Genomic DNA, 12,500 nt, shown 5'->3' on the forward strand with positions numbered 1-12,500 from the left:
ATGTGCGTGAGCATGTGTGTGCGACGTGTGTGCGTGAGCGCGTGTGTGCGGCGTGTGTGCGACGTGTGTGCGTGAGCGCGTGTGTGCATGAGCGTGTGTGTGCATGAGCGCGTGTGTGCGTGCGCGTATAAATGAATTAAAATGTAAATATAATTAAACTAATTGTGAAATTCTGTCAATGTTCTGCATAGCGCCATCTATTGGCAAATCTAAGCAAAAATAAATGGTTTTGACCCTAGATGACATCTAGTGAGTTCTGAGGACAATGTCACCAATTCTACGCCCCTCCCTGGATTAAGTGACGCCAATGTAACAATTTTTAACACCTAGTGTCTAACCGGTCGGGCGATAATAGCCGAGCTTATCAAGGTTTTATATAGCGCCATCTTTTGGCAGATCTGACCAAAAATGAATGTTTTTGANATTATATTATTATATTTATTTAGGTAGTTTCAATACACATATAATCAATTTGACACACTTGTAAAGTAGACCAATTTCTCTGTGACATTGCTTTACTATTCATTTACTATAAAGTATAAGCATATTCAAAGTGACAGCGAATCAAAGCAGAAACAAGCAACTATTTTAAGTATTTACATGATTTGTAAGACTGGATATAAATATTTAGCCCGAAGAGAATAGTGTCACCGTGTCCAGAACCCCCTAATTTGTAGACTTTCGACAACGCGAATATAACCGCAGTATCTCGAACGCTGTAATCACCGCGGCGTACACAGGCACTTGAAGCGTTTCAATAAAATATAATGCTAACTAAATACGAAATCTATTTACTTAGTACAAAATTCTTAATGTTTCTATACTATAGCCAGGCCTACTCTCTTTCACCTACGGCTACACCGTCGATAGTTTCCAACCAATTGCATTACCGGCTGCCATATTGCTCTCGCGGCGCGACTGTTGCACGCTTGCACTAATATAGAGAGTTATATTGCACGCTTGCACTATCTATATTAGTGCAAGCGTGCAACAGTCGCGCCGCGAGAGCAATGGCAGCTGGTAATGCAATGGTTGGAAACTATCGGCGGTGTAGCCGTAGGTGAAAGAGAGTAGGCCTGGCTATAGTATAGAAACATTAAGAATTTTGTACTAAGTAAATAGATTTCGTATTTAGTTAGCATTATATTTTATTGAAACGCTTCAAGTGCCTGTGGCGGCGTATGTACTCATAAACACGCTAACATCACCGCGACGTATGTGCTTATAAACACACTAACATCACCGCGACGTATGTACTTATAAACACACTAACATCACCGCGACGTATGTACTCATAAACACGCTAACATCACCGCGACGTATGTACTTATAAACACGCTAACATCACCGCGACGTATGTACTTATAAACACGCTAAACTCTATTAGTATTACTAACCAGTATTACCATAACAACCACCATCACCGCGACGTATGTACTTATAAACACGCTAAACTCTATTACTAACCAGTATTACCATAACAACCACCATTACTATTACATACAATCTAAACTAACACACAAGTAAAAACATCTTACGTATGGTTCGCCATCTAGCCGAGGGTCGGTCTATGCCCGGTGCTGTCTTCAGCCAACTGTTCCCTTACTCCCAAATTCTCCCTTTTACGTAATTTCTACCGCACGCAACCCTTCCCCCTTGGTCACTGATCAGTGATGCTATGCTCGGCTTGTCCCTGACCAGTAGGCCGTTATGTAATAGATTTCTCATACCGTTCCGCGCCTTGAATTAGGTAACAATAGTGTCTCCCCAGATGTATGGATATACAGTAAAACTCGCATAAGTCTACACTTTTGGGACCAGCATATTTGTGCTGACTTACGAAAATGACGACATACGCGACAACATCAGCTCTAGGGCGATTGCTGCCAACTACCGTGGTATTAGCATCACAGCCACACTGTGGAGGCTCCTTCCCATGATTATCGTTGGAAGGCTAAGAGAGGCGTATAACTCGAGATTAGACAGGGCACAATTTGGTTTTCGGACTAACTCATCGACTGATGATGCAGTGTTTATACTACGAAATATCATCAATGGCTGTGGAGTACCCCTCTACTGCGCATTTATCGACCTGACAGCAGCATATGATACCATCCCGCGCAGATTTTTGTTCAGGGTACTGGATATTAGGCTGGGAGCGCAGCACTTAGTATTGTTGCACGAGGTGAAGTCTGAATTAGGAGAAAAATTTGGCGTACATTTTGATTATCGTATTCCAACAGAGGCGACTGACAGAGAACAACGGTCAAAGCATCTATCGTCTGGAACAACAACATGCTATAACATCCTCTATGCTGATTACATGGTCCTATTTTTTCGTACGAAAGAGGCTCTACAGAGAGGTTTGATTATTACGGAGAGAGTGTTTACGAGGTATGGTCTCACGCTAAGTCGCAAGAAGACAGAGACGTGGTCTTTAATGGTAACACCGATGACACAACAGCTACAACTCTGGTCAAGCTCGATGACCAGAACATCGTTAACACTACGGAGTTCAAGTATCTTGGCGTCCTGTTTTTCTCTCTTGACTCCAAAAAGTTTGTCCAACACCATATCGCGTCAGCTGTTGCAAAGTTCGCAGAGTTGAAGCAGGTGCTCACAGACCATCGAGTGAAGCTGAAGACAAGAGGAAAATATATGGCCGCCTTCGTAAGATCACGGTTGATGTATAACGCGGCAACATGGGACTTGAACGCTGGCGTCATGGCCGAACTGGAGGTTGAATAGGTGAGACTCCTCCGTAAAACAGTGCGCAGAGGCTTCAAACGGCGCCAAGCTCCACCTCCTTCGGAGGGTCTCTCTGATGCCGAGAGGGCGGCAGGGAACTGGGACTATGCATTCATCTACCCCAATGCAGATATCTACCGACTAACAGGAGCCAAATCACTGAAAGTCTATCAAGAGCGGATTTACATCGAATGGCTTGGTCACTGTGTACGAATGGAGAATTCTACCCTGCAGAAGCAGTCATTGTTCATGATAACAACAGCACGTCAAGGGAAGTGCCGACAGCCTGATACTAGTGATAGATGGCTGAGAATTAAGCGAGTAAAGGACAACTCCTTAGAATGATGCGAGAACGTTTGAGATTCAAACGGTGGATTCGCGACCACTACGAGTAGTCGGATTCCCCGGACTCATGAGGTTAAGCCTCTAATGAGTAACGATGATGAATGAATAATGCACGTACAGCGTACGCACTAGAGGCAAGCGTGGCACACGCTGGCTATCTGTAACACCCGCTGTTGATTACACGTTTGTACGTTGCAGGACATTTGCGGTGCGCGTCTGCCAAATTTTCTTCGAACACTTGCTGAAAAAAATACGGTAATTCCGCGATGCCTTGCTCTGGAACGAACTAGTTAGTATAGCAGAATTTTCAGGGAGTCACGCGGACTCCTGCATTATTATGTCAAATCAGGGAGTCCGGCAGTAAATCAGAGAGCATTTGACTCCAGACTTGCGTTAACTTTGCACCCTGCATTGGGCTGCATACACTGGGGAATCTGGGGGAGGTGTGCAAGCTGAAAAACTGCGAGCTCATCCCCTAGATCGTACACTGCGCACGCACGCCATCGGCATTTCTGATGATGACTTACAGATGGGAAATTACTGTTGTCTGCATTACATGGGACCTGTCTCAGGGCGTCGACTTGTACATAATGACGACTTATAAATGACGACTTAGGCGGGGCTATTCCAATGGATTTACTATGAGAGAAAATCGGGACATTGACTTCTATGATGACTTATGCGAATTTACGAGTTAGACGATGACGACTTATGCGAGTTTTACTGTTTTTTAAAATTAATATTATTTTAAATCATTGACAAACGTATTCACAAGCATTCTGTGTTCTATCAAACATTCTATCTTCTTTAAAGGAATAATAGGTCCATTGATTATGCAATGTTGACGAATGCTAGAGTAACTGCCGCACCTTGTGTAGTTAATAAGTACATTACCTTATAGCTTTACAAACGCGTATTAGTTTGTCCAATATCACTGCTGTTACATTACAAGCAAGACTTGAAATCGTTGTTGATATTCATTTACGTGCCGTAAATGTCATCCAGGAGTCAAGCGATAAGTCGCCGATGACTTAAACATTTGTGCCCCGTATGTTTTGGATGCAGATGAAATGGAGCTGTCAGCTGTGTAACCAGGGCAGGACTAAACATGGAAATGGAGTAAAACACACGTACTAATCACGCGACGCCAATGGACAGCCCTGACAAAAAGGTTCCATCACGAGCGTCCGTGTTTACAAAATCACTGATGATAGCATTGCGTACGGCCGAGCATGCGTGCAAAAATGTCCAGTGCACTATAAATCTGTATCACACCTGCTTCGCTGGCAGTGGTTTGAAAGTGAAACTGTAAACTGTAAACATTTCTTGGACTGCGGATTTCAATTAGACATTTCTTAGTAACCAGCAGTGATATTGACAAACTAATACGCGTTTGGCTATAGGTCTAACGTACTTATTAACTACACAAGGTGACAGTTACTCTAGCATTCGCCAACATTGCATAATCAATGCGACATAATATTCCTTAAAGGGATACGTCACGAATTTTCTATGGAAAATTTGTAAAAAAAAAATTCCCATTTTTTACATTAAAAGTAAGAACTACGGACTAACAAATCGTCGAAATTCTTACCATGGATAAGATTGTTTCTCAACTAAGTTAAAAATCCAAAAAACCTGGACGATTTGAATTAATGTTGTCTAACATTAATTGCTTGCTATGGCGTATGTATGGGTCACGAGTGTAAGCTCACATCGAACAATATAGTAAAATAGGAAAGTATAATGCAGCAATTTAACCATAAAATGTAACAGAATTACTTATATTTGCTGAAAAAGTAAAAATATTTTTTTCATTTTTTACCATTTACGGTGACGTATCACTTATATAATCTTTAAATTCTTCGAGATCTTCATCCACAGCAGGCCCTAACTCTTCAATCCACTCTTTCTCTGCCGCATTGAACAGTTCAACATGTTCATCAACGAGGTCATGTCCCTCTAGTGTAAGCGCATGCTCAAACAGAGAGGCTGCGTGGCGAAGTACTGCAGATGTTTTCACCATGCGCTCCATTTTCAGAGCAGTTTCTGTCCAAGACAATTCTGTTAAAAAAGTAGATATCACACATTAAAAAAATATTAGCAGCATTTCCACCTTATTATCTGGATCTAGAGTTTTTTGCGTAGCCCACGGTTACGTGGATAATTACGCAGGGACCGCCATTTTACGTGGTCATCCGAGCCACGGGAGATTCACAGTCTCCAATGTTGAGAGCCAGGTTAAAGCGAAATTAGGGGATAGGCCGCTCCGCCGCAGGCCTGCGGTGGAGCGGAGGGCTATATAGTCACAGGCACTTGGGACAGAGTAATAATATATATCGAATATAATAATATAATAATATATAATAATAATATATATATATATATATATATATATATATATAATAATATACATATATATATATATATATATATCATATATATATATATCATATATATATATATGATATTATATATATATATATGTCTATATATATTATTATCATAGCGTCACAGCACACTCACCGCGGCGAGTGCGGGAGCGTTCGGCGTTAGTTTTTACATAGGTTTTTATGAAGGAAAGTTGATATACAGTGTCGCAACAGTGGAACTGTAACAGAGGGGTACGGTAGTAGGGCCTATTTGTGAATGTGTGTTCATATTATTTCTAGGCTATAGTTCTAGAGCTATTACTGGGCAAGAAATATGACTGTTGCATTCATGCAAGTGATGTAAGTAACTACAACCGTTGTAGTGGGTGTTGTAAATTTCCAAATGAAAGGGGAGTGGCAGGTGGGTGGTGTGATACTGATAGTGGTGACGATAGTTTTACAATATCTACAAAATTCATAATATGGAATTTGTACTAAACTAGGCTAAAGTGCCAAATGGGCTTGTTAAATAAACGCTTTATGGAAGATATAAATTATTTTTGGTATTATTATTAACTATTATAATATAACTTTACGAGCACGAGTAGGCCTACGAGTACGACTCGTAGGCACTATACCTAAGGGCCAGCCAATGCCAGAATAAGTATGAATACTATTAAGGATACTGTAAGCCTGGGTTACGGACAGGTAACACTGTAAAGGGCATTGCAACATAACTACTCATCAAATTCAATCAAACTCATATCCATTACATGCGAGAGATGAGTCTCTATGCTCTCAACAACATTATTATTTTTTAATTCATCGCTAATTAATTAACGGCAAAAATTGTGAATTTATACAAAAACATGTTTTTTTTGCTATTTCTCAGAAACAGCAAAGAGTTGGGACCTAAACTTTTAACAATAAGTTGTTCATAACATGAACTAAACAAATGTTCCTGGAATTTTTTTTAAATGCTTTATTTAGGAAATAAGTTGAAAAGATGTAAAAAAATGTAGTGAATTTCTAAACGCAACAATTTCGTGAACAAAGAGCCATAACTCATAAAATATAATATTTAAACAAAATTCCAAGGACCCTATTTTCCTTTGATATGTTAGCATTAAAACGTAACAAAACTTTTTGAAATCGGAGTTGCGAGTTTCGAGAAATAGCGCTTGAAAAATCACCTACTTTAGCATTTTTAACAACCGAGATATCACCACTTTTATAAATTTGGCAGTGGCTACGCGACCCACAAGCACTTGAAACGTTTCAATAAAATATAATGCTAAATAAATACGAAATCTAATTCTAGTACTACAAAATTCTTAATGTTTCTATACTCTCTTTCACCTATTATTGCCGACAGTTTCCTGTCAATTCCGTGTAAATGCTCTATGCACACACACTAACGCCGCCATTGCTCAGTGTGCACAGTGACTGTTAGTATATATATAGCAGGTAGGAAAGCGCTCGACTCCAATCCGCTCGACGCTCGATAAATTTTACACGATTACAAGACAAAGACACAACTATTCTACTCCATCTTTGTTTCAATTTCAACAGCAGTGTTCACTTGTTAGAAATATAGACTGTCTCTATTCGTAACTGAGCTCTGTCACGCGAAATCACAAAAACACTGGCGAAATTCGAGCGTTCGCTAACGTTGCGCGGTCAATGTAAATGTCTGCCGGAATCAGGAAACCCCAATAGCGGCGCTATTGCGTCATTCGTACGCTGCACGTTTTGCAACGCTCCAATGGCGAGGCTCGTACGGGAGGTGGAAAGCAGCGTGGTGCTTCCCAAAATGCAATGCGCCGCCTATAGCCATGTACTTGCAGACATTTACATTGACCGCGCAACGTTCGTGAACGCGAGAATTTCGTCAGTCTTTGTGTGATTTCGCGTGACACAGCTCGGTTACGAACAGAGACATGATGTTTTTATAACAAGTGACCACTGTTGTTGAAGAAGAAACAAAGATGGAAGCTGTTGGATTTGTATTCGTGCTGTGAAAGTGTGAAATCAAGCGAGCGTCGAGCGAATTTTGTGATCCGGCTTTCCTACCTGCTATATATATTAGTGTAAGCGTGCAACAGTCGCGCCGCAAGAGCAGTGGCATCCGGCAGCGTACGTTGGACGTAGGATTTGGACGGAATTTACAGGAAACTGTTGGCAATAATAGTGAAAGAGAGTAGGCCTATAGGCTATAGAAACATTCGTATTTAGTTAGCATTATATTTTATTGAAACGCTTCAAGTGCCTGTGACGCGACCGGTTCCGGACGAGGAGCCGCTAGGCTACGCGTCCGGACATCCATCTCACACAGTGAGCTTGCGACACGTACACGCATGATTCTGCAATGGGGCACTCTGCTGATTGCCGTGTGCGTGTGTGTGTGAGTGTGAGTGTGCGTGTGAGAGAAAGAGAGAGAGAGAGAGAGAGAAAGAGAGAGAGAGGGAATGGGAATGTGTATGTGTGTGGGTATGCGTGTGAGAGAGAGAAAGAGCCTCAGAGAGGTGTGTGTGTGTGTGTGTGAGAGAGAGAGAGAGAGAGAGAGCCTCAGAGAGGTGTGTGTGTGTGTGTGTGTGTGTGTTTGAGAAAGAGAGAGCGAGAGAGAGAGAGCTGTGCGTGTGTGTGAGAGAGAGAGAGAGAGCGCGCGAGAGAGGACGGATGAAAGGAGGATAGACGGCAGCAGAGCGTCCGTTGCGCAATCATGCATGTACGCGAGTCGCGCGATCACTGTGTGAGTGGATGTCCGGACGCGTAGCCTGGAGGCTAGGCGACTGGTTCGAACGCGTAGCCACTGCGTATAAATTTTCCATCATTGAACGCCTGTTATATAATGACTAATGCGAGAATTTTTAAATGTTTGGGAGGCGAAATACATCACAACTACTAATCCATAGCTGCCCATGCATGGCTGCGATCTATCAACTGAACTAAAAGTAAAATGGGTAGAAAAATTATACCAAAAATTCGTCTCTAACCCTAATAGTAATAGTAATACACTACACTACTCTACAGTACAGTATCCTTAAGTATTATTGGCAATTATGGCTACTGGCTATTAAACTATGGCTGTTGCTCCTGCGACGGTACGTCGCCGAATTTTTTCTCTTCAACTCACCGTAGTGATGCCAGCGCCATCATCGGCGAATATAACTACCGTTGCTTTTGGTACGATATTATATATACGATTTTATACGATATATACGATAACCCTAACCCTAACCCTAACCCTAACGGTGCAAATCCACTTTAGGCACCTTATAATCACGAAGTGATGCACAGATTTCTGTGTATCACCCACTGATGCACACACTTTCCTTATATCAAGATGAGTGCACAAAGTTTAACTGCCCACATAGCCATGCTAAAAGCGCCACCTATCCGGCAAAAATACTACTATTATAGCCACTAAAAATTATGTTGTGTATTTTTATTTCTTATGATGTTTATATTAATGTAAACTATTATTACTAATTACCAATTACACTATTGTTTATTAAGTACACTATTAATTACTAATTACACTGTAAATTACTAAATTACACTATTAATTACTAATTATTAATTACACTATTAATTACGAGAGGAAGAGGAAGCCTTGATGGTTAGAGGAGAGAGGAAGCCAGCCGATGGTTAGATGGAGAGAGAACCGTAATGATTAGAGCGAGAGAGGAAAGCCATGGATGGTTAGACGGAGAGGAACCATGATGGTTAGAGGAGAGAGGAAGCCGTGATGGTTAGAGGGAGAGAGGAAGCTGTGATGGTTAGAGGAGAGAGGAAGCATGATGGCGTTAGAGAGAGAGAGGAAGCCATGGATGGTTAGAGGCGAGAGAGAAGCCATGAGGGTTAGAGGAGAGAGGAAGTCCATGAGTGTTAGAGAAAGAGAGAAGCTGTAATGGTTAGAGGAGAGAGAGAGCCGTGATTGTTATAGAGAGAGAGGAAGCCGTGATCATTAGAGGGAGAGAGAAGCCATGGTGTTAGAGGAGAGAGGAAGCCATGAGGGTTAGAGAGAGAGGAAGCTGTGATGCTTAGAGGGAAGAGAAGACCGTGATGGTTACAGGGAGGCAGGAAGCTGAATGGTTAGAAGGAGAGAGGAAGGCGGAAGCTGCGACATGCCTGAGAGGGAAGGGGGAAGCGTGATGTTTAGAGAGAGAGAGAGAAGCCATGATGTATAGAGCCGAGAGAGGAAGCCTATGCAGGCGTTAGAGGAGAGAGGAAGCCATGAGGGTTGAGGGAGAGAGGCGAAGGGGGAGCCGTGATGGCCTGGAGGGAGAGAGGAAGGGGCGGAGCGTTGATATACACTATTCTGTGCATCACCTCTGTGATACTTGTTCAGGTATAAGGTGCCGTAAAACTGAACTTGCTGTTTTTAAGGAGAACAATCTGTGCCATCATCTCGTGATGTACACTTATTCTGCTGCTCAACCTCGCTGATACTTTCAGGTATACGTGCGTAACTGAGCTTGTGTTTTTAAAAGAGGCCCAATCTGTGCATCATCTCGTGATGTACACTATTCTGTGCATCATCTCGTGATTTACACTATTCTGGCTGCATCATCTCGGGCAGTAACTATGGTTCTGTGCATTCATCTCGTGATGTACCACTATTCGTGCATCACCTCGTGCATACTTGTCAGGTATACGGTGCGTCAAACTGAACTTGTGTTTAAGAGGCCAATCTGTGCATCATCTCGTGAGTGTACACTATTCTGACTCATCATCTGTGACGTACAACTATTCTGTGCATCACCTCGGTATACCTTGTCAGGAGAGATGCGAAGCCGAGTATGCGTTAGAGAGAGAGAGGAAGCCGTGCATGGCTAAAGCAGAGAGCAGAAGCATGAGGTTAGAGAGAGAGAGGAACATGAGGTTAGAGGCCTAGAATGGGAGAAGAAGCCTGAATGCGTTAGAGGGAAGCAGAGGAATGCCGTGCATGGTTAGTTTGTTTTTTTTTTTTTTTTCGTAGCCGGAGAGAGAAAGCCGTGATGGTTAGAGGGAGGAGCGAGGAAGCCATTGCAGCGGTTAGAGGGAGAGCAGCCGAAGCCATGAGGTTAGAGGAGAGAGGAAGCCGTGGTGGTTAGAGGGAGAGAGAGAAAGCCATGCAGCGTTAGAGAAGAAGCAGAGAAGACATTGAGGGTTGAGAGAGAGAGAGGAAGCATGAGCGTTAGCAGGGAGATGAGGAAGCCGTGAATGGTTAGAGCGGCAGAGGACGAAGCCATGAGGGTTAGAGCGAGAGCAGGAAGCCGTGATGTTTAGAAAGAAAGAAGCACGAGGGTTAGAGGAGAGAGGAAGCCATGAGGGATTAGAGGAGAGAAGAAGCCGTGATGTTAGAGGGAGCGAGCGAAAGCCGTGATGGTTAGAGCCCGAGAGCAGAAGCCGTGATATGTTAGAGGGAGAAGACGTACGCCGTGATGGTTAGACGCGATTGAGCGAGAAGCCATGAGCGTTAGATGGAGAGCAGGAAGCCATGATGGTTAGAGGGAGCAGAGGAAGCGTAATGGTTAGAGAAGAGAGAGAAGGCGGGAAGCCGCGACATGCCATGAAGAGGAAGCGGGAGCCGCGACATGCCGCTGAGAGAGGAAGGGAGAAGCCGTGATGTTAGAGAGAGAGAGGAAGCCATCACGGCTCCCCCTTCCTCTCTCCCTCTAACCATCACGACTTCCTCTCTCCATCTAACCCTCATGGCTTCCTCTCTCCCTCTAACCATCACGGCTTCCTCTCTCCCTACTTTAACCCTCATGCGCATCTCTCTCTTTCTCAACCTAATGGATTTCTCTCTCTCCCTCTCTAACCATCATGGCCTTCCTCTCTCCCTCTAACGCCTCATGCTTCTCGCTCTCCTCTAACCATCACGGCTTCCTCTCTCCCTCTAACCATCACGGCTTCCTCTCTCCCTCTAACCCTCATGGCTTCCTCTCTCTCTCTAACCCTCATGGCTTCCTCTCTCTCCCTCTAACCATCACGGCTTCCTCTCTCCCTCTAACCATCACGGCTTCCTCTCTCCTGACAAGGTATCACGAGGTGATGCACAGAATAGTGTACATCACGAGATGATGCACAGATTGGCCTCTTAAAAACACAAGTTCAGTTTACGCACCTATACCTGACAAGTATCACGAGGTGATGCACAGAATAGTGTACATCACGAGATGATGCACAGAATAGTGTACATCACGAGATGATGCACAGATTGGCCTCTAAAACACAAGTTCAGTTTACGCACCGTATACCTGACAAGTATCACGAGGTGATGCACAGAATAGTGTACATCACGAGATGATGCACAGATTTGGTCTCTTAAAAACACAAGTTCAGTTTACGCACCTTATACCTGACAAGTATCACGAGGTGATGCACAGAATAGTGTATATCACGGCTCCCCCTTGCTCTCTCCCTCCAGCCATCACGGCTCCCCCTTCCTCTCTCCCTCTAACCCTCATGCTCCTCTCTCCCTCTAACCCTCATGGCTTCCTCTCTCGCTCTAACCATCATGGCTTCCTCTCTCTCTCTCTAACATCACGGCTTCTCCCTTCCTCTCTCAGGCATGTCGCGGCTTCCCCCTTCCTCTCTCCCTCTAACCATTACAGCTTCCTCTCTCCCTCTAACCATCACGGCTTCCTCTCTCCCTCTAAGCATCACAGCTTCCTCTCTCTCTAACCCTCATGGCTTCCTCTCTCCCTCTCTAACCCTAACCTTCCTCTATCTCTCTAACCGTCAGGGCTTCTCTCTCTCTCTAACCATCATGGCTTCCTCTCTCCCTCTAACCATTACGGCTTCCTCTCTCCTCTAACCATCACAGCTTCCTCTCTCCCTCTACCATACGCTCTCTCCCTCTAACCATCACGGCTTCCTCTCTCCCTCTAACCATCACGGCTTCCTCTCTCCCTCTAACCATCACGGCTTCTCCCTTCTCTCTCAGGCATGTCGCAGCTTCCCCCTTCCTCTCTCCCTCTAACCATTACAGCTTCCTCTCTCTCTCTAACCCTCATGGCTTCCTCTCTCTCTAACCCTCATGGC

At 43.8% G+C, this 12,500-nt stretch overlaps 1 protein-coding gene across 1 annotated transcript in view; it reads left to right on the forward strand.

Moving 5' to 3' along the window:
* Positions 1 to 9,129: 9,129 nt before the first annotated feature.
* LOC106807493 (trimethyllysine dioxygenase, mitochondrial-like) overlaps positions 9,130 to 12,500 on the forward strand; it is a gene marked incomplete at its 3' end in the record, with an annotated part of 27,167 nt that continues 23,796 nt past the window's right edge. The window contains 1 exon segment of the mRNA XM_014809827.1: positions 9,130 to 9,134.

This window comes from Priapulus caudatus, unplaced genomic scaffold (assembly GCF_000485595.1).
Source record: "Priapulus caudatus unplaced genomic scaffold, Priapulus_caudatus-5.0.1 Scaffold218, whole genome shotgun sequence".
Taxonomy (NCBI): domain Eukaryota; kingdom Metazoa; phylum Priapulida; class Priapulimorpha; order Priapulimorphida; family Priapulidae; genus Priapulus; species Priapulus caudatus.